Below are 21,655 nucleotides of genomic sequence, written 5' to 3'. Positions count from 1 at the left end.
TTGCACTCTGGGGTTCTTCCTAAGCATTTGCCTGCCCCAGCTGCTCATGAAAACAGAGAAATAGGGCTCATCGATGAAATTCTAAAGGATCTTACACGCCAGTTCCATCAGAGCACTGGGTTCTTGGAATGCTGCACTTTTCTTTAACTTCTAATGCCTTTTAATGAATCATATATGTGATGTCCTTTGCTTGTATCGAGGGATAGTGAAGAGTTTAAGAAACGCCATAGGAACCTCTCACACATATGAGCTCTTTTGTGTCTCTCAGCAGCCTTTTGCTGAAGAACCATTGGAAAAGCTGTCCTAGGCCTCCCTATCAGGCGGTGCTGGGACTTTGCTTGGAAGAATATTTGACTGAACACTGTGACTCTTGTAAGAGATGCAGTTTCCTTATTGCTTTCTTCAAGTATATATCGCACTGTTAAACTGCCGTGTAGAACTTCATGATAGTCATTTTTGCTAACTGGTGGATGCCTCATTTACTGCTCCACTCTTTTTTCCCTTGTTCTCAATTTTTTTTTTTTTTCTGTTTTTAAAATTAAGGTAAGTTAGTCTAGTTTTGAAGGTTGCCTGATGCCCTTTTTGGAACAAGGTTGTATATAAACACATATATTATGTTTACTTGGTACAGTTAAACATTTTAAGAGGGCCTACTTATATGAAGTTCGCAGAGAGAGAGAGGAAGGAAGAGGAGGTGGAGTAGGGTGGGGAGAACACCCCTTTCGGTGCTCTTTGTCCCCTTTATTGTTCTCACAAGCAGATGTGTGTGCTTAGGGGATTCCTGGGGTCTCTGTCCCTTGCACTCAGGGCGAAACTCTTTCTGGCCTTTTGATAATGAGGAAGGGGCTCCTGATGTGCCATGGGATCTGATTTCCAGGCCCAGGACCAAGAGTTGGATTGAACTGGCAGAATGAAAACAATGTAATAGACACTTCTGCAGGGACGGGTCAGGAAGGGACTGCAGGCTAATTTGGGGGGTTGAAGTTGGTGTTTCCCAACAAGCTACTCTGGCTTCTCATCCAGCTTACTCTCCGAACTCTGATATTCTCCTTGGGCTCACAGTGCCTGTCTGCCTGTGTTGTCCTGACCTCCTGCCCCTGACCTGTCCTTCATTACTCTCCATTGGTGCGTACGGATTGTAGTAATCATGAAGAATTGGCCAAAACTCTGGACTGCAGTGCGGTGGCTTCACCTTGAAAGTGCCTCCCTTGAACTCTGACTTGATGATACAACTTTGCTGTTGTTGATGGATAATATAAAGTATGCTCATGTTAAACGTTTTTCTACATTTGCTAGTTCTCCTCCTGGCTTACTTGCCACTCCTTTTCAGTTATCTTTGCCAGTTCTTCATAGCTATGATTTCGGAAAGGTGTGTGTGGGTGGTGCTGCACGGATGGTTAGGGCTCAATCCTTGATTCTTTTTCTAGACATCTGCTCCCTTGGTGATCTCATCCAGCCTCAAAGCTTTAGGTATCATCCATATTCCGATTATTCTCACATTCATTTCTCCAGCTGTGACTTCTTTTCCCAACATTACACTTACATGTCCAACTGCCTCCTGGTGTTCCCACCTGGATGTCTGATAGCCACCTCAAGCTTGGCAGGGCTGAAATGGAATTCCTGGTTTCCCCCCAAACTCATTCTTATCACAGTCTTCCTTGATAGATGGTAAATACCCCCAAACTGTGGCTGTGTTTGCCCTCTGTTCTTTCCTCTCCACCTAGAATCCATTAGCAATTCCTGTTAACTCTACCTTAGAAATATATCCAGAACCTGTCGCCTCTTCCCCCTTTTCCACTGCCATCATTCTCTCCTCCCTAGATTACTGCAGCAGCCTCATGACTGGTTTCCCTGCTTCAACAGTGGTCCCTTAAAAACAGAAGTCAGATGAGACACTTTTCTCCTCAAACCCTTTCTTGGCTTCCTGTTTCTGTAAGAGAAGTTTTTTCAGTGAACCCCGTGGCATTCTTGACCTCTTGGCCCCTGGTTACCCTCTAGCATCCTTTCCAGCACTCTTCCTGCTCCTGTGCTCAGCAGCGGTGGCTCTTTGTTCTTCCTCAGGGATGCCTACGTACTTGCCCTCAGGGCCTTTGCACAGGCTGCTCTTCTTATCTCTGTGCTTGTTCATGCTGAGTCCTGCTCAGATGGCACCATCTCAGTACCTTAACTGTTCATATTATAATCTGCTTTCTCTTGACCCTCTTTGCCTAGCTCTTCCTTTTCTTTCCCCTATAGCATACTAACTTTACCTACGATGGTTACTGTCCATCTACTGCCGTAGGTTATGGGCTTCCCCAGGGCAGGGATCTTTATCTGGTTCATTGGCTGATATATATCAGACTTCCAGAACAGAGCCTGAAAATGTAGAAGGCATTTAATGGATTTTTTTTTTTTGGTAAGTCTTTATTGAATTTGTTACAATATTGTTTCTGTTCTTTGTGTTTTGGGTTTTCTGGCCCCAAGGCAAGTGGAATCTTAGCTTCCAGACTAGGGATCAAACCCATATCCCTTGCACTGGAAGGTGAAGTCTTAACCGGTGGACCACCAAGGAGGTCTCTAAAACTTTTTATTTTGTATTGTTGTGATAGTTTCTTCTGCACAGCAGAGTGACTCAGTGGTATATATACATGTATCCATTCTCCCCCAAACTCCCCTCCCATCCAGGCTGCCACATAAGGGTTGAGCAGAATTCCCTGTTCTATACAGTAGGACCTTGTTGGTTATCCATTTTAGATATAGTGGTGTGTACCTTTCAATCCCAAACTCCCTAACTAGTCCCTCCCCCAATCCTGTAAGTGTGTTCTCTAAATCTGTTTCGTTCATTTGTATCATTTCTTTTTAGATTCTGAATATAAGGGATATCATATGATAGTTCTCTTTCACTGACTGCACACAGTACGACAATCTCTAGGTCATAGCAAATAGCATTCTTTCTTTTTAATGACTGAGTAATATGTCATTGTATGTATGTACCACATACTCTTTATCCGTTCCTCTGTTGATGGACATTTAGGTTGCTTCTGTGTGTTGGCTATTGTAAACAGTGCTGCAATGAACATTGGGGTGCATGAATCCTTTCAGATCCTGTTTTTCTCCAGATAAGTGCCCAGGAGTAGGATTGAGGGTCTTATGGTAGTTCTCTTTTTAGTTTTTTAAGGAATTTTCATACCGTTCTCCATAGTGTTTGTACCAATTTACATTCCCCAATACATCTTTATTGTTGAATAAACTACTGATGAGGATTTGCTGTGCCATTCAGAATCCCTCCAAGGAGGAAGTGTATGTTTTAGTTCTCTGTTTGAAAAGTGTTTACAGTATTTCTCTGAGGAACTGGGACTTTTTTCTCCCAGTCATGAAAGTTGTGTACCTCATCCAGTTTCCATTTATGCTTTGGCTCCCAGGATGCCAGGAACTAAGTTTTATGCTCAATTTTAATAGTGATTCTGTGTTTCAATATATAGGTAAAATAATAATCATTTCCCTCCTTTTCTGTCTCCCCTCCCTGTAGTTCAGATGGTAAAGAATCTGCTTACAATACAGGAGACTCAGGTTGGATCCTTGGTACAGGAAGATCTGGAGAAGCGAATGGCAACCCACTCCAGTATTCTTGCCTGGAGAATCCCATGGACAGAGGAGCCTGGTGGGCTAAGTCCATGGGATCGCAAGAGCCGGACAGGACTGAGCGACTAACACTACTACTACTAGCTTTCATTTGTTGATAAGTTGCTTTGTGGTTCTTTTTCTTTATTTTTGGACAAGAACTATGCCTTTTATTGTTAGACCATTCAAGTAACCTTTAGAGTAATCGGTGTGTAAGAATTCTTTTCTGTTCTACAAAGAAGTCACAGTTTATCAGAGTTGTTTGTCTTAGCTTATAGCTGATTTTCTTTTGAGTTTTCATCCGGTCGTCATGATTGTTTCAGGCAGTGTGCTTACTGGTTTGGTCAGTATTCTGAAACAGCAATTTTGATTATGTTATCTCTTCATAGGCTTTTATTTGATTGAATTATACTTATACAGATATTAATGTACTTGTAAATTACCATTGTCTACTTCTTAGGCTCAGTCAGTTCAGTTCAGTTGCTCAGTTGTGTCCAACTCTTTGCGACCCCATGAATTGCAGCACTTCTTAGGCTAGTCGATCCCAAATTCTTGCTTCTTAAACCCAAGGGCCTTTATTTCTGACAGAAAATTTGAGCAATTTCTTGCTCCAGTTCGATAAGAGGAATTGTTGGCTAAAACCAGGGAGGATTAAATTAACAGAAGGCTGTTCAGTCTGGATACCTAACTGATGCCCTAGCACGTGCTTTTAAAATGAGAGTTGTTTTAGGGGTGTCTAAAGCCATAGGCCTAAATGTCTTCCTAGAACTTCAGTTTTGCTTGAAATTTTTAGAGAAACCTCTTTTCAATTTGAGCAAGTTCTGTCACAAAGATGCTTAAAAAAATCTGCAAAACATCACATGCATGAGTTGGTCAAATGTGAGTTAATAATTCTAGTAAATGTACTTTTATTTAAGAAGGCGTGTGGTGATGTTAGCCACGTGATCTAGGAGTGTAAGCCTCAAGGCTTGTGCCAATTTCCCTGCTCCTGTGGCTGCTAATTAAGCATTAGAACTGAAAATGGGAATTTTGCAGTGACTCTTTTAGTAACCACACAATGTTTTTTCATATGTAATTTTTAAATTTTATGTATTTATTTTCGGCTGTGTCACGTCTCCGCTGCCATGTGGGCTCTTCTCTAGTTGCATTTTCATTGCGGTTCAGGGGCTTCTCATTGTGGTGGCTTCTCTTGCTGCAGATCACGAGCTCTAGGGTACATAGGTTTCAGTAACTGAGGCAGGTAAGCTCAGTAGTTATGGCTCCCAGGCTCCAAAGCACAAGCTCAATGGTTGAGGCACACGGGCTTAGTCGCTCTGAGACATGTGGATTCTTCCTGGATCAAGGATCAAACCTGTGTCTCCTGCATTGGCAGGCAGATTCTTTACCACTGATCCACTGGGAAAGCCCACAACTGGTGTTTTTGTTTTTTTCAACAAATTGAGTTTGTCACTCAGAGGATCAGTAGTTTCCATTTATTTAAAAAATCTGATTACCTAAAGCCATTGTTTCTTACAAATCAGTTCAGTTTCCTATTCAAGTTGCTTTTAATCAAGTCTTGCATTCAAACCCACACACATCCTTAACTTCACCTCTCATAAGAATGAGGTAATGGAAATCACAAGAGTACTGGGAACACCTTCAAAGAGTCTATCCATCTGACCTTGTGTCTGAGGCATTCTCCTAATGAATGGGTCAACCTGGGGATGCCCATGTCCCCAAGCCTCAGATTGGAGTTGGTGAACAGTACCAGCACCAGTCACCTAAAAACCATAGGTTGTTCTTAGATGCTATTTGAAATGTGGATTTTATTACATTGGTAATGCAGATTAGCCCATCATTGAGTCTCATGTGTTTAAAAAAAACAAAACGTGAATATTGGCTCTATGGAAAATGTCAATGTTTTGTATGTTTGTGTGTATGTACTTTAAAAACTTAAATTACCCTGTAAGGCCTGTAAATGAAAATAGAAGCCCCTCTGCCCTATTTTTCTCCCCTGATTCCTTCTCCTTACAGAAAACTACTTAGAAATCTGTTTTTCTCCTAATGTTGTTGAAAATGGTGATACTTGTGACTGTGAAAATGACAGTGTTTTGAGAAAATGTGCTTATTCTGTCATTTCTTGATTTTTTAAAATCTGAATTTGAGTATTGTTTCCTGTCTTCATACTGTGGAAGATGAAACTGTAACTCATAATATCTCCCATGGAGTCTTTTCTAAAATCTTCCTAATGTAAACCTAGTTGCTTAATTTGATTAATATATAACATTTAGATTATAGTGACTGTGAAAATCGTTCATAACTAAGATATGTCATTCAAATGACATTTCCTTCCTCAAATACACCTTTTTCTCACCCAGAGTTAAGAATGGTTAGATTTATGTACCTCTCACTGATTCACACCCAGATTGAAGCCCAACCTTCTTCTTTATGTTTAAAGACCTCAGGATAGCTGTCTCATCCTTCCCTTCCGAAGGCATTCCTTATGAAGTGTGCCTATCAGCCCGGAGATGCCCCTTATTCCTGTTTCCTGGATCCCATGACGTGTCCTTTCCTTGTGGTGTCTCTTGGTCTCTTCTCTTGGTGGAGGGCATTAGCCAGCAGCTTCTGAGAAGATTTACATGGGAGATACATTTTCATGAAATTTGGCATGTCTTTAAGTCATACCACCTAACTCCCACACTCTTGATAGTTTAGCTAAATGTACTTTTCTGGTTTGGAAATCTTTTCCTTCATAACTGACAAGATTTCTTGCAAAAATTCCAGCCTTTTATGAAAGCTGGAACTTTTCCCTTTCTTCTCTTTGAAAGCTTTTAGTGTCTTTTATGGGCTTCCCTTGAGGCTTCCCTGGTAGCTCAGAGGTTAAAGCGTCTGCCTGCAATGCTGGAGACCTGGGTTCAATCCCTGGGTCAGGAAGATCCCCTGGAGAAGGAAATGGCAACCTACTCCAGTATTCTTGCCTGGAGAATCCCATGGACGGAGGAGCCTGGTGGGCTACAGTCCACGGGGTCACAAAGAGTTGGACACGACTGAGTGACTTCACTTTTCACTTGTGGCTCAGCTGGTTGTCCGAGGTAGTCTCATTGATCTATTTTCATTAAATTTTCTGGACACAGAATTGCCTTCCCAATCTAGAAACTTATGTTTTTCAATTATTGGAAAATTTCTTGAATTACCTTTGATAACTTTTTCTCTTGATTGAATTTTTCTTGATTGAAATATTGATCTTCTGGAGCAGTCCTTTCAATTTTCTTACCTTCTTCTCCTAGATCTTTGTCTATTTTTTTTCAATGTTGGGTTGAATTCTTCAGCTTTACTTACGACCATTGTATTGAATTAAAAAGTAATTTTCAAGTGGATAATGCATGACTCAAATTTAAAGGAGAGTGTGTGTGCTGTCGCTCAGTCATATCTAACTCTTTGTGACCCCATGGGCTATATATAGCCCACCAGGCTCCTCCTAAAAGAGCAAAGTGAAAAGCCTCTCAGTTCCTGCCTGGCCACCACATTCCCTCCTCAGAGACAGTCAGTGCCATTCCTTTCAGAAGTACTATATAAAATCAAATATGGGTTTATTCTCATATTCTCTTCCCCTTTAAAGTCACAAATTATACCATTCTTTACATTTTGTTATGCACCTTCTTTTTTCATGTAATCATGCCTTGAGATTCCGTGGTGTAGGTACAATTTCTCCTATATTTTTATAGTTTTAAACACAACAGCATAGTATTTCTTTTTACAGATACTCTGGGTTTTGTTGACTCTATTTCCTATTGATTTTGCTGTTTGTAACAATGGTGCAAGAGATAATTTTGCATAAACATTGTTTTGTTCACATGTGACAAATTCTGAATATGGAATTAGTGAAAGGATTTGTGGTGGCGCAGTGGTAAAGAGACACAGGAGTGCCAGAAACACAGGAGATGCAGGTTCAGTCCCTGGGTTGGGAAGATCCCCTGGAGAAGGAAATGGCAACCCACTCCAGCATTCTTGCCTGGAAAATTCCATGAACAGAGGAGCCTAACTAACTACAGTCTGTGGGGTTGCAAAGCGTTGGACAACGACTGAGCATGCACATACATAATTGTAATAAATATTGCCCCAAATGTCTTCCATAAAAATTGTGCTACTATGTATAATTATCACCAGCAAGGTATGAAAGTACCTTTTCCCACATCTGTGCCAACATATTATGTTATGAAACTGCTTAATCTCTGGCAGTTTGATAAGTGAAAAATGGTATTTCATGTGGTTTTAATGTGCCTTTGTCTTAAGAGTTGAATATCTTTTTATGAGTCTATAAAAGCCATTTGTATTCACCTTTCTGTGAACTATTTTATCCTTTGCTACTGGGCTGTTAGTTTTCAAGTTGTGACACTTTATTTATGAAGGAAATAGGACCTTTTTTGGTAATAAGAATTGGAGTTGTTCCCAGTTTATTTCATTTTTTGGACTTGGATTATGTTGCATTTCTTCAGGTAGGTGAATTTACCAACTGCTTTTTTGAAAGCCTTTGAATTGAATGCCATAAAGGGAAAAAAGTCTTCTCCAGTCTAAAATATATATTTTTGTATGTTTTATAAAATATGTATTTATATAACATATATTTTTCTGTATTTTATAAAATAGGTATTTTTATATATTCTACCTGGGTTTTTCCTAGTACTTCTGTGGTTTCCATTTTTATAATTAAATTATTAATCCATCTTAAATTTATTTTAGGAAGTAGGGATGTCAGGTTTACCTTTTTCAGATGGCTGCTCGTTTTCCCAGTATTTATTAATAATTCATTTTTCTTTCTCTTTTTTTGATTGCAGATGCTACCTACCTTTACAATATACAAAATCCCATATGCTTTTGTGTCTGTTTCTGTTCTGTGGCTCAGCTGAGCTATTCGTATTTTATTTGTAACATTATTCTAATTGTTAAAAGTTTTCTAACATTTTTGTATTAGGGAAGATTAAATTTTTATTTTTATTTTATTGTTGATGTTAATCATCAATTTTTCACTAACGCTTGAATTATGTAAATTTTAAAGGAAACCAATCAGAATTTTATATAGTGTAAAAAGAAGTACACCATCCTAGGTAAGGTCATAGTTTTCTAACTCAAAGCTTGCTTTCTTTTTTCCAATGAGTAGGAAGCAGGATGCCAAAACAAGGGTAAGAGGTACTTAATTATTCACCTTTGGCATCAAAACTAGCTTACACATCAGAATATTTAGCCTTGAGGGAGAGAAAAAAAGTGATTACATAGGTCAACAATTGCACAGCAAAACTCAGCTTTGAGAGTTGAAGAGACTTGATTGTGGGAACACTAAGTCGTTTGAGATGAGCTTAGTTCATTCTCAGGTGATGAAAATACATGATCAGTAGTCAGCTGTAGTGCAAGTCACACTGGTGATTTTCCTCCAGTGAAAAGCCTTTATCCATCTGAGATGAGAAAAGAGACTCAGTGAACCGGAGACCATTTCATTCTGAACCATGACAGCCTTTTGGCACCTCTCCTCAGTGTTGCTCCGAATAGACTGTAAAATGGAAAAAACAGTTGCCACTTCTCTGTGTGTGTCTGTGTGAGCCAGACTGCTGCCATATTAATATTGTGACAGCGAGAAAGAAGAGAACTTGTTTAGGTGGCCACCTGAGGTGTAATGCATACTCATGAGTGAAGCATTTCAGAAACTGTTTTAATGAGTTTAAAACATTGACTGTGGGTGCAAGCACAGATATATTATGAAGTAGACTTGTCTTAGCTCAGACTGCTGTAACAAAATACTGCAGACTGAGTTACTTAAGAGACATTGTCACAGTTCTGAAAGGTGGGGGGCCCAATCAAGGTGCCTCGTGGTTGGGTTCTGGTGAGAGCCCACTTTCTGGCTTGTGGAAGGCTGTGTTCTTGCAGTGTCCTCTTGTGTGGAAGGAGGAAGGGCTCTGGCCTCTTCCTCTTCTTGAAGGGACACTAATCCCATCATGGTGCTCCCCCTCAGGACTACATCTAAACCTAATTACTTCTTAGAGGCCCCTCTCCAGATACAGTCACACTGGAGAGTAGGGCTTCAGCATGTGAGTCTGGAGGGTACACGGACGTTTAGTCCATAACAGGACTGTAAACTGATGAGTGAGCTGTTCCGAGCCCCCGTGGTCAGTCCTCTCCTCAGAGGACTCTCAGGAAACTTTGGCTTCATTTAGACATTACAGTGTGTATAGATTGAACAGTAATTTGAGAGTGTTCCTCTCCCTTTAGGAACTCTGGACCTAAAACTTGGGTTTAAAATCTTCCCTGTAATGCCTGGAGTGGGCCCAGGGTCTTCCAGAGGTTTGTTTTAAAAGGTGCTGCTGTGGCCTCATTTCCCTTTATAAGTGAGAAATTTCAAAAAAGAAGCAGTCACTTGAATGCTAGCATACATTTTCCTGTTTGTTTTATGTTTTTTAATATCATTTTTAAGTGTACAATCCAGTGGTATTAAGTGTATTCACATGACTGTGCAGCCGTCACCAGCATCCATCTCCAGAATATTTTCATCTTCCCATACAGAAACCCACTAAATACTAACTCCTTAATTCCCCTCCCCTCCCCGTGACAACAACTATGCTACTTTCCAGTTGTTTTATTTTATGTTTAGATATATAGCTGATACTCAGAAGCTAAACATTTCTTATTTGAAAGTCTTCACCAAGCTACTTGGCTTGAGCATACAATTTGCTGGTTAAGCCTGTGATTAAAATTCACTCTTAATCACTGGTTTTAAAACATCTTGGAAGTGGGTAAAACTGCTTGAGTTTATTATGAAGAAATGTACTTGCAGTTTTCTAGAGTAGATCAGAGATTTCCTTACCCATGGTAGCATCTCAGTCAACTGTGCATATTGTTTCTCTTAGCCAGAAAGCAAAACTGGCCATTGTGGTTATGATAAAGCTTGTGTACACAGCCGTAGGAGGGGGCAGGAAGGTAGCTGTGAGCAGAGTCCCTAGGTAACTTTCTGAAGATGGTGGAGTGTCTGGCACTGTGTGGTTGCTGGTCAGAACGTTTTGAAATTGGATTTTGTCCTGCAGTGATGGTAACTCTTTGACAAGAAAGGCACTTGTGAATATTTGCATTGCTTTGAAGCCAGTGCCAAGAAGATACTGTGACTGATGGCCAGTCAGAGGCAAAGATGGGTATGTGAGGTTTTCATAACATAGGAATAAAGATTGTTGAAAAAAGGAGACAATAATTAATATTGTCAGTAAAATTCGTTGAACCTGCAGGGCAGTTTGGACGAATCATAGCTGTTTTAAGAATCTGCTGCTCATAACGGTGTATCATAGACGTTAATCCTAAGTTAAGAGTGTGAATTTAGGATCAGAGTTTAGGTCTGCGGATTTGTGACTTGGGTGTGTTGTTTAACCTTTCCAAGTTTCTCCTTTCTCACTTTGTTCATCTGAAGAATGGACATGGAGACAGTTACTAGGATCTTTGTAAGGAACAGATAAGATAACGCATAGGATTTAAAGTGTTATATGAAACCTCTTATGGCCCTGAAAGAAACATATAAAATGGAAAGTTTTATATACATATATATTTTAATCTTCAAAATACTTGATCTTCCAGTCTGAGTTATTTGACTTATTTGAATCCCAAATAGTTTTTCCTTGATCATGTTTGGATGTCTGGACTATCCTGATTGACTACCTAGTGAGAAGTCAGGGATAACAGAGGCTGGTTTTTGGCACAATCGATCAAAACCAGGGTGTCATTCCTAGTTCCTGATGAACTAAGTGAGGCAGATGCAAAGGTCATGTGAACTTGGAACGGTTCCTACCCATTATGTTGTTTTGCTGTTCAAAAAGCAGTCTGGAATTTGTTTTCAGTGGCTAAGTTCATTATCTAACTGTCTCCAAGCCATTCCTCCTGTCTCCAGGCTTGCGAAAAGCAAAACAAAGTCACTGTGCGCCCACATCAGCCTTTTAGGAGGCTCTGGAGATTGGCTGACACGCCCAGCGCTCACAGATTTGGGTTCACAGAAGGAGAGGGATACGTCGCCCAGTCCTTTTCCCACTCTTTGTTTACCCACAAGGTTCAGGAGAGATGTGCAGCATGGGGAGCAGAGAAAGGGGGGCATAAAAAGACCCAGCCCTGTTGTCATATGCACCCAGATGATACATCCGCCTTGATAACTGCCTGTTTGGGTTAACTGGGAAAGGGCCTGAATAATCATAGTGGGAGTATGAAGAATGAACCTTTAGAGCTACCCAACTGGTGGAAATTCAGAAAATGTAGTGTAGAAATGTATGTTTCTCCAGCTTGTAAATCCCAAACAATGGGCTTGTTGGAAGAACTTTTGAAGCTTGTTTGTTCTTTTTGAAAGCATTATTGTGTTCAGTGGGTACATGTGCTTCGGTCATAAAAATGTGTGCCTTAATTACATTGCCAGGGAGGCTGTGAATTTTACTGCCAACAAAGTAATGTAAGATGTGATGTCTTCTCAACAGGCACCAGGAGATTTTTTTTGAGGAAAAGAAAGGCAGAAAATGCTGCTCTTAGGCAGAAAATGCTGACTGTGTTGGCAGATGTATATATTCTGTTTTATAAACATACTAGTGGAGAATGATTTAGTTCTTTGCGTGCTGGTTTTGTCATAATAATTCCTAAGGTGAATTCCCCTCCCCCCCTTAGTTATGCAGTAGCCTGCTGGCAGACATTTAACTATTGACTGTTAATCTTGGGGAATGCTGCTGCTGCTGCTGCTAAGTCGCTTCAGTCATGTCCAACTCTGAGCAACCCCATAGATGGCAGCCACCAGGCTCTCCCATCCCTGGGATTCTCCAAGCAAGAACACTGGAGTGGATTGCCATTTCCTTCTCCAATGCATGAAAGTGAAAAGTGAAAGTGAAGTCATATCTGACTCTCAGTGACCCCATGGATTGCAGCCCACCAGGCTCCTCCGTCCATGGGATTTTCCAGGCAAGAGTACTGGAGTGGGGTGCCATTGCCTTCTCCACTTGGGGAATGAACTACTGTAATTTACCATCAAGGGTACAGAGACAGAAAGAGATGTTCAAATGCTTTTAGGGCCTCTTTTCTTCCCAGTGATGTCTTGTCCCAGAAACTTTATGAAAGCTCCAAAACTAAAAAACAAAACAAACAAACAAAAACTTACAATAGGAAAAAAAGCTTTTCTCAATAGAAAATTCTATGAGTTTCTATAAAATTTTGCTTTGTCTTACCCCTATATGAATAACTGTGGTCTTTTAATTTTTGTTGTGTTTTATAATTTCATGGATGAAGAGGGGAGGCTGAGGTAGGAAGCCAGGCAGGAGAATTAAAAATGATGCCTTTCTTTAAGGGTGCCTCTTTCACCCCCTCCTGCATGCCTCTCGACCGTGGGACCCAGCAGCATCACTTCCTGTCCAAGTTGGCACTGGCGATGGCACAGTATCTCTGCCCAGTGTTCTCAGACTGCAGCTGGCAAGTTTCCAGTAACAGAGTCACCAGCAGGAACAACTCAACCTCCTTTCTGTCTTTCTCTGCTTCCTTGGGCAGTTTCCCCAGCCCTCAGTCCATCTGGAATAGCCCTATTGAGTCCTCAAACCTTGCCTTTGATTTATAGGAGCACTGGCTTCCTGAGCATCCATGTTTGCCTCTGTTTTGTTCTTTCATGCTTAGGCCCTAAGTATTCTCTAGGGAAGACTTTTCTGTGGGAGAAAGGAAGGATATATTCCTGTCCAGTTGTTTTCCCCTCTAGACAGGGTCAGAAAAATAGCTCATACTTTGGAGTGCCTACTCTGCACTCAGCACCACACCAAGGACTTTCTGTGCATGACCTCATTTAATCCCCAGAACAGTCCTGCGAGATGGGTGCATTATCGCTGCATGCAGCTCAGAGAGGTCGTTTGCCCCAGGTCAGATGGCTGGGATGTAGCAGTGTTCCGAGGACAATGGCCTTGTGCATTGCAGAGTGAGACGGTCTGTCCAGTGAAGCTGCTGGGTGGCAGAGGTGTCCCCAGTTTGTCAGGGGCCTCCCCCCATCTGGGGCTTCAGTTTCTGAGACCACAGTAGGCAGTATGGTATATGGTGGTGTTTGTGATTTCCTCTGCTCTTGACCATTTAGGTGTATCTCTCTAAGGTGATTTATGCTTTCTCTTCTACGGTCTTCACTTCTTTCTGAGTCCTCCTTAGCAATCATTAACAAACATCTATATGTCCACAAACAGGTCTGTCCAAGGCAATCTAGACTTTCTCTACCGTCCTCTCCAGAAGGCTTCCAGGCTCCACTCACTACTCAAATCTAAAGCCACTTCCATATTTCTAGATCTGTTCTAGCAGCACCCCACTTCCAGGTACCAAAATCTGTATTCATTTTTCTAACCTTGCTATAATAAAATCCACAAGTTTAGTGTGTAAAACAACACAAATGTATTATCTTACAGTTCTGTAGGTCACAAGGTCAACACAGGTCTCACTAAAATCGAATCAGTGGGTGGGCAGGGCTAGTTCTGGGAGAGAATCTGTTGTTTCCATCTTCTTGAGGCCACCTGTGTTCTTTGGCTCATGACCCCATTCCTCCATCTTCAGAGCCACATCAGTGAGTTGCATCCCTTTCATGCTTTGAGTTTTTCCTGCTGCTACTGCTCTCTCTCTCTGACCACAGCCAGAAAACGCTCTCTGCTTTTAGGGATTCATGATTACACTGGACTATATGGATAACCCAAGGACGTCTCCTATCCTCAAAGGTCCTTAACTATAATCACATCTTCAAAGTCCTTTTTTGCTATGTAACGTGTCATAGAGTCATAGATCTGGGAATGAGGACTTGGACATCTTTGTGTCTGGGGGTTGATTATCCTGCCTACTATAGAAGGCACAGTATGAACAGATTACACAGTTAACTCTGGTCTTAGTTTGCAGCCAGCATTCCTATAGATCAAGCATGTGGTTTTTATTACAACAAATATTTTATTCAGGGCTCATGAGTTCCATCTGGCTGGCAGCATGCACCTTGCCGGACAGGTCTGAGATGAGCAAAAGCTCTTGGAAGACTGGAAGCTTCCCCCTTAGCTCTTCTAGTAAAAAGGGGGGATAGAAGCAGGGAGACCACTTGAGTTTTGACTGTCTTCCTTATTGTGAAATTAAGAACTAAAACTAAAACAAAACAACAAAAAAGGCTTTCATAATGGAAATACTAGTGCTCATATATAAAATAGACCCATGTCTTAATAGGCTGTTTCTTCTTTGAAGACAGTGCTCAGCTGCATTGTAGTTTGAACCTCTAATCTTCCATGGGAAAATTGGACCCCTCGGAGGCACTTGGTGTGTTTCTGAGCAGGGTCTGCTTGGGTGGATGGGAGGCCCCCTCTCTGCTTGCCACCTGGAATTCGATGCCACTTCCCCTCTGACAGCTGCTTAGCCTCTAGGGCACTCACAAGTTAAATCTTGTCTCAGGAAATAATTTGCTCGAAGATCAAAGCATAGATAGGATAAATTAATTTTTCAACAAATCACAGGTCTGAGAGAATGTAAACATTGTCTCAAGTGCTACTAATGTCCTTTATGAAGGAGTAATTTGAGGGGGATTCTTTTTTTTTTTTTCTTCTTCTTCTTCTAAGATAGTTCTGCATTTGTTGGCTTGTGTCTTACTATGTTAAAAAAGACTTGCATTTAATGCAGATAAGGCCCTGAAGCAGCCAGTTATTTCTGTGGATTTCAACACCTATCTCATTAGAGCAGTGGTTTTCAAGCAGTATGGGTGGGGGGTGAATTTGCACCATAGTGGGCTTTTGGCAATGTCTGGAGAAGTTTTTATTCTAATGATTCAGGGGAATCAAGTGGGTAGAGGCCAGGGATGCTTCTAACACCCTACAATGTACAGAACAGCTCCCACTACAGACAGTTACTCAACCCACAGTGTCAGTAGTGCTGAGCCTTGAGAGACTTTAGAGGGATTGTTTTCTACTTTTCACTGATTTGTCTGTGTCTTTAACACATAGACAGTCTCTGTGAGGTTTTCAGTCCTTTTAGTTTCTCGCTCAATGTAACACCTTGCCCTTAATAGGCGCATCTATGGAATGGATTTCTTCCTGCCACCCTTGTTAACGTATTCATCTTTTTTTGTCTCAGAGCAGAGCTGTTGAGAGCAGTGTTTGCTAGGTAGTGGCAAAGCCTGCGTGATGTAGAGAGTGGAAAGAACACAGGCTCTGGTCTTCTCAGCCTCTGCTTCCCCATCTATAAAATGGAAGTAACAGTAGTACCCAATTTAGAGTTTCTGGATTTTAGAAAGACGGTGTTGCAACGTGTTTGGCATGTAATACCTGCTGGATAGATGTGGTCTTTTCCTAGGCAACTTACCAGGAGGCCATTCAAAGTCCAAGGAGCCTAGGACCTCTCTCTTTTTTTTAAAGTTGCATATTTAAGAGTGACACAAATTCTTAAGTGTTCTGGGTTGTTCTCAGCTCTCTGGGAAGGAGGAGAATTTAAAGCTTTTCAGTAAAGATTACTCCGTGATTGACAAAAGAGTCTGAAAAGTACCTAAGAGGCACATTTTGCCTCAGACTACAGCCATTTAAAAAACTAAACCGACAGAAACTTGATTGAGTTGGAACATTGCTGACGTACTTATAGATAACTGTAAAGGTTCCTTTTCAAACAGGTGGATTTCTGCCATCAGTTGCTATTTGGCAAAAGCTACTTCTTGCTCAGTTACTTATGTTGAGAGTCAGCTTAGAACATAGGGTTTAGAGTCCGATTTAAGAGAATTCTGTCTGTTCTGATCACAGCCTCAGCTCTCCCATTTGTAAAGTGGGAATAATACTGCTTCTCTCAGAAGATGGCCATAAGAATCATATGAAAGCATGTTTGTAAGACATCTAACTTCTTAAGTGGGGCTTCCCTGGTGGCCCAGATGGTAAAGAAACTACCTGCAATGCCAGAGATGTAGGTTCAGTCCCTGGGTAGGGAAGGTCCCCAGGAGAAGGGAATGGCTACCTACTCCAGTATTCTTGCCTTGAGAATTCCATGGATGGAGGATCTTGGCCAGCTACAATCCACAGGGTCATGATAGATTTGGACACGACTGAACAACTAACACTTTCACTTTGACTTCATAAATGATATGTAAAGGTTATTGTTTGAAAATTTTCCAATTTTAAAATGTCACGTATGTAAATTTTATGAGAGATAACAAGAAGTAAATTTTTACCCAACCTATTTATTAGTATTTCTGTCCAATTGTGTATTCGAGACGGAGAAGGCAATGGCACCCCACTCTAGTACTCTTGCCTGGAAAATCCCATGGACGGAGGAACCTGGTAGGCTGCAGCCCATGGGGAATCGAAGAGTCGGACACGACTGAGTGACTTCACTTTCACTTTTCACTTTCATACATTGGAGAAGGCAATGGCAACCCACTCCAGTGTTCTTGCCAGGAGAATCCCAGGGATGGGGGAGCCTGGTGGGCTGCCGTCTATGGGGTCGCACAGAGTCGGACACAACTGAAGCGACTTAGCAGCAGCAGGGTATTTGAGAAAGTTGAACTCACTGCTGCTTTTATGGAGGGAGAATCAGCACAGATCTCTGTGCCTTACAGTTCTCAGGCCACCAGAGAGTGACTATCCCATATCGTGCTCTCAGTGCTACCAGAAACTAGCATGGGGCAGTTTATAACATGATATAGCCAGCTGATTTTACAGAGTTGGGATGGTTGCAAAAGTTGACATTTCTTTAGTTAATTTCTATGCCTGTCAGTTTGCCCTTTACCACCTTCAAAATCTAAGTCCAAATCCTTCTCTCTAGAAGGAGGCTACAGAATCTCTCTGCTTCATCCTGATGATTTCTCCATTTCACATCTCTTAACCACCCGTTTTTTCAAGCTGCCTTTACTTATTTGCATTTGTAGATCTATTGCTTGGTAAACAGAACATTTCGTATTACGCTGTTTGCCCACTTTGATGTGTTTTTTTTTCCCCCCTTGAGGATTAGTTCCATTTCATATATGTGTGTTTATCACTATAGCTTCTGGTACAGAGAGGGGCATTCTGTAATTTTACTACTTATATTCACCTTTGATGATGAGTCATAACAGATTTGAGATTAGCAATTAACAGAGGGACCAGCCAATACTGTATGGGAGGACTAAGCGAGGTTGAAGCTGGTGAGTGGTGAAAAGAAGAGGAACAGCATGTTTAGTTGGGCAATCAGGCAAATAAGCAGAGTCAGTGCTCTGATAGGGGAAGAACAGGCTATCACGGGCACTTGAAACCAGAAACTTTAGTGGGACGTGGGGGTCAGAGGAGTTTAAGTGGAAACCTGTTGGGTGAGGTAGGGTTAGCCAGGTGAAGTGGTGGATTTGGGCAAGAAGCTGTTCCAGCTAGAGGGGGAGAACATCCTGTATTTCAGAAGCAAAGTAAGTTTAGTTTGTGATTTCAGATTGGAGGGTATAGTTGGGTATGGGAGGGTGTGGCATGGGGAGACAGGTTATAAAGGGCCTGGCAGACCATGTTAAGAAATTGAAATCTATCTCAAGAGTGGCAAATTATTATAGAGTTTTAAGCTGTTGAATGATGTAACTAGAAGGACAGGTTGGAAAGTTCCCTCCGGCTTGAGGGATGTGAGGATGGCCAGAGAACTGAGTCACCTGTAGTGATACCCAGGTAGGAGAAGTCTTAGTCTGGGCAAGGGCAGGGGCCAAGGGGTGGGAGCAGGATGGGCAGAGTGGAGGTTTCAGAGGTGACTGGGGAGGAAGAGTGAAGTACAGTGCCCAGCCTTCTGAGAAAACCAGCTGCTACCAGGTGACATGACTCCTAGGAGGTTTGTGCTGGAGGACAGTGAGTTTGGATTGAGTTCTGGGGGCTATAGGACATCAAAAGGGAGATGTCAGCTTAAATATGAATTTAAAGTTCAGGAAAAAGAGGAAGAGCACAGTGAGTTGCATTCTGTGAATCTCCCCCATATGGATTGTCGTTGCAGCTGTGAGGTAATGACCACTGGGTTGGGTGGGGAGGAGAGGGCTGAGGGCTAAACCCTGAAGGGCAGCCTGCAAAGGAGACTCAGGAGGGATGGTCAGGAAGGTCAGAGGAAGCCCTCAAGAGTGCACTTCAAGGAAGGCATAGTTACTGGTGTCTGATCCTGTGGAGCCACAAGAAGTGGGTCGTATGTGATGGCTTTGGCAGCAGGAACAGTTTGAGAAGCTTGATGGCTGCTGGGCCAGGAGCAGAGAGGGTGGAGGAGTGGGTGGGAAGTGAGAAAGGAGAAACAGCGTGTGTTGATACAGTGCTTCTGCTGGTATGGGTGGAGCCTTTGAGGCCTTTGGGAAAAACTGTGCCCCTGTGGGTGGAGGCAGTCCCGAGTGGGTGATGAGTGAGACGTCAGTTCCTATATACAGCCGTAGCTGGTGCCTGTGTTTAGTATGCAAACTGCACCCCTTGTGCATGGGGCCCTCGAAGATATTTTTGGTTGTTACAGTTGAACCTGGAGGGATGGGAGGGACTATCGCCCAGTAGGCAGAGGCCAGGGATGCTGCTGTTTAGCACATTGTAGCTTTTCACCGGCTTTTTTTTTTTTTTTTTTTCTTTAGTCATTTTCACTATCCACCACCCACCCCCTAATAAATACTCTAATGTGAGGTAACCTTGTGTCCTAAATTCTGTTTCCTGGCACATTGTAAGATGTCTGTATTTTAATACCGTTGGTCAGGAAATTCTGTTTTGGCAACCCAGGGACGGATATTGCTTTAGCTAATCTAAAGTAGCCCATAATTCAGTGTCAGGTTGATAAAGCTTTAATGCACTGTCAGTCAGCCCATTGACTGTCAAGCTTGAAGAAAAGACAGGAAGTGTTTCTTGTCTTTAGAAGCAAGACTTGGTTCTGGCTTTGGGAAGAAAAGAGTACAAATGGTTCTCACCAGATAGGGTTGCGGCAGCTCTTCCAGCGTTTTGGGAACAAATCAAGTCATTATCTTGACAATGTCAAAACTGTGTTCCCAGACCAGTTGCTGTCTGAAGCATTTGGGGCTGGCTGATGAGGAGAAGAATTAATTAGCAGCTCTCTCTCGGTGTCCTTTTTCAGCCTTCTCAGATTGCAGCCTGAGTCCCTCAGACATGTAGGCTGCTCATTTGATAATCTGTGTTTTACTCAGTACAAAAAGGTTGCTGGCTAAATGTTGTGAGCCCCTCTAACCTGAGGCTGCCAGTGTCCTGGGTCCAATGAACAAGAAAATCTACTGTAACGTGTTGTCAATGGGAAAGCATTTGAATTCACAGAACAGCCTTGGGGAATCCTGGGTAAGTTTGATGAACTAAATTACCTTTTCCGTTTTCAGAAATATTTTACCCTGCAAAAGTGGGTGATTCTAAAGCCCTTGGAAGAATGAAAACAAGCTTAATATTAAGTTTTGGCAAAGAGTGTGCAAGACAGTGAGAATATAAGGGTTAAGAACAGGAAACATCTTAATTTTAAAATAGTGGTAGCGGAGGTGAATTAAAATGAACTTCCATGTTGAATGCAAGATATGTCCTGGTTGTGGACATGTTGCTTCTGAATTAATTATTATATGTAGAGGCTTATTTTAGGCCCCTCCCTGTAAAATTGATTTTTCATATAATTTAAAAAGATAAGGCTAATGATAAAATTCTCTTACTGTATGGTGAATGCCATATATAAATGGTAAACCATGCTTTTCTTATATCTGCATTTATAGCCTAACGAAGTCTACAATATTGTGAAAGGGCAAAGTGGTGGTGGGGAGAAAGTGGGAAGTTTTAGGCTAAAGAATATTGATATAAATCTTATTTCCAATATGGCAAACTCTGGTCGTATAGTTAAGATTAACAGTTCGAGATCACTTCACATTTTTAAATTTTTTCCCTAGTCAGAACTGTAGGAAATATTGATAAACATTTATCCTGTTTTTAAAGTTCTCCATACTATGACATAGCAGCAGCAGCATACTATGAAATTCATAATCTATCTTCATAACTTCAATAGCATGTGGTTATGTATAGTTAAGAAAACTATTTCTCATGTATCTTTGATTTTGCCAAATTCTTTTATTAAGGTACTAAAAATTTGTTATAATTTCTTGAGAGAATTTTTTAAATACTTTCAGTTTTCTTGAGATATAATTGACACACAGAATTTTATATATTTAAGATACATAGCATAATGATTTGACCTATATAAATGATGAAATGATTATCACAGTAAGGTTAGTGAACATCTGTCATCTCACATAGATACATTAAAGAAATAGGAAAAAGTGTATATTTCCTTGTGATGAGAACTCTTAGGATTTACTCTGTTAACAGCTTTCATATATAATGCACAGCAGAGTTAATTATATTTATCATGTTGTACATTATATCCCTCCTACTTATTTATCTTATAACTGGAATTTCATACCTTTTGACTACCTTCATCCAACCTCCTCCCCACACACCCCCCAACCCCCAACCCCACCTCTGGTAGTCACAAGCCTGATCTCTTTTGGTGAATTTGTTTGCTGTTGAAGTATAATTCACATGCTAGTTCCTGGTATACAACATAGTGACTTCACATTTCTTTACTTTTCAAAATGATCACCATATGTCTAATGATCTGTTACCATACAAAGATATTATGATATTATATGCTATATTCCCTACACTGTACATTTTATACCTGTGACTCATTTATTATGTAACTGAAAGTATGTACCTCTTAATCTCCCTTTCCACTACTTTCCTCTGGCAACCACATGTTTGTTCTCTGTATCTGTGACTCTTTTTGTTTAGTTAAGTTTGTTTATTTGTTTCATTTTTTAAATTCCACATATAAGTGAGATCACACAATTTTTGTCTTTCTCTGACTTATTGCATTTAGCATAATACCCTCTTAAGTCCATCCATCTTGTGGCAGATGGCAGGATTTCATTCTTTTTTATGGTTGAGCAAAATTCCATTGTATATATACATTCCACATCCTTTTTATCCATTCATCTATTGATGGGCACTTAGGTTGCTTCCATATCTTAGCAATGGTAAAATAATGCTGCAGTGAACATAGTGATGTATACATCTTTTCTATAGTGTTCTTATTTTCTTTGGATAAA

General features: G+C 41.1%; 1 protein-coding gene across 3 annotated transcripts in view; it reads left to right on the top strand.

Annotated features, from left to right (window-relative positions):
• The window catches only part of KANK1 (KN motif and ankyrin repeat domains 1), a 218,070-nt gene that overhangs the window by 16,180 nt on the left and 180,235 nt on the right, over positions 1–21,655 (top strand). Inside the window, exon 1 of one of the 3 annotated variants that reach the window (XM_027549393.1) lies at positions 19,678–19,850. The exons of the other annotated variants lie outside the window; for them this stretch is intronic. The gene's annotated coding sequence lies outside the window, so the exon portion shown is untranslated. Of the gene's footprint in view, positions 1–19,677; positions 19,851–21,655 lie in introns of those variants that run through there. 3 annotated transcript variants of the gene reach the window in all.

The sequence above is a fragment of the Bos indicus x Bos taurus genome, chromosome 8 (genome assembly GCF_003369695.1).
Source record: "Bos indicus x Bos taurus breed Angus x Brahman F1 hybrid chromosome 8, Bos_hybrid_MaternalHap_v2.0, whole genome shotgun sequence".
Classification (NCBI taxonomy): domain Eukaryota; kingdom Metazoa; phylum Chordata; class Mammalia; order Artiodactyla; family Bovidae; genus Bos; species Bos indicus x Bos taurus.
The sequence above is the reverse complement of the archived record's forward strand: the minus strand, read 5'-3'. Positions and strand labels throughout refer to the sequence as shown.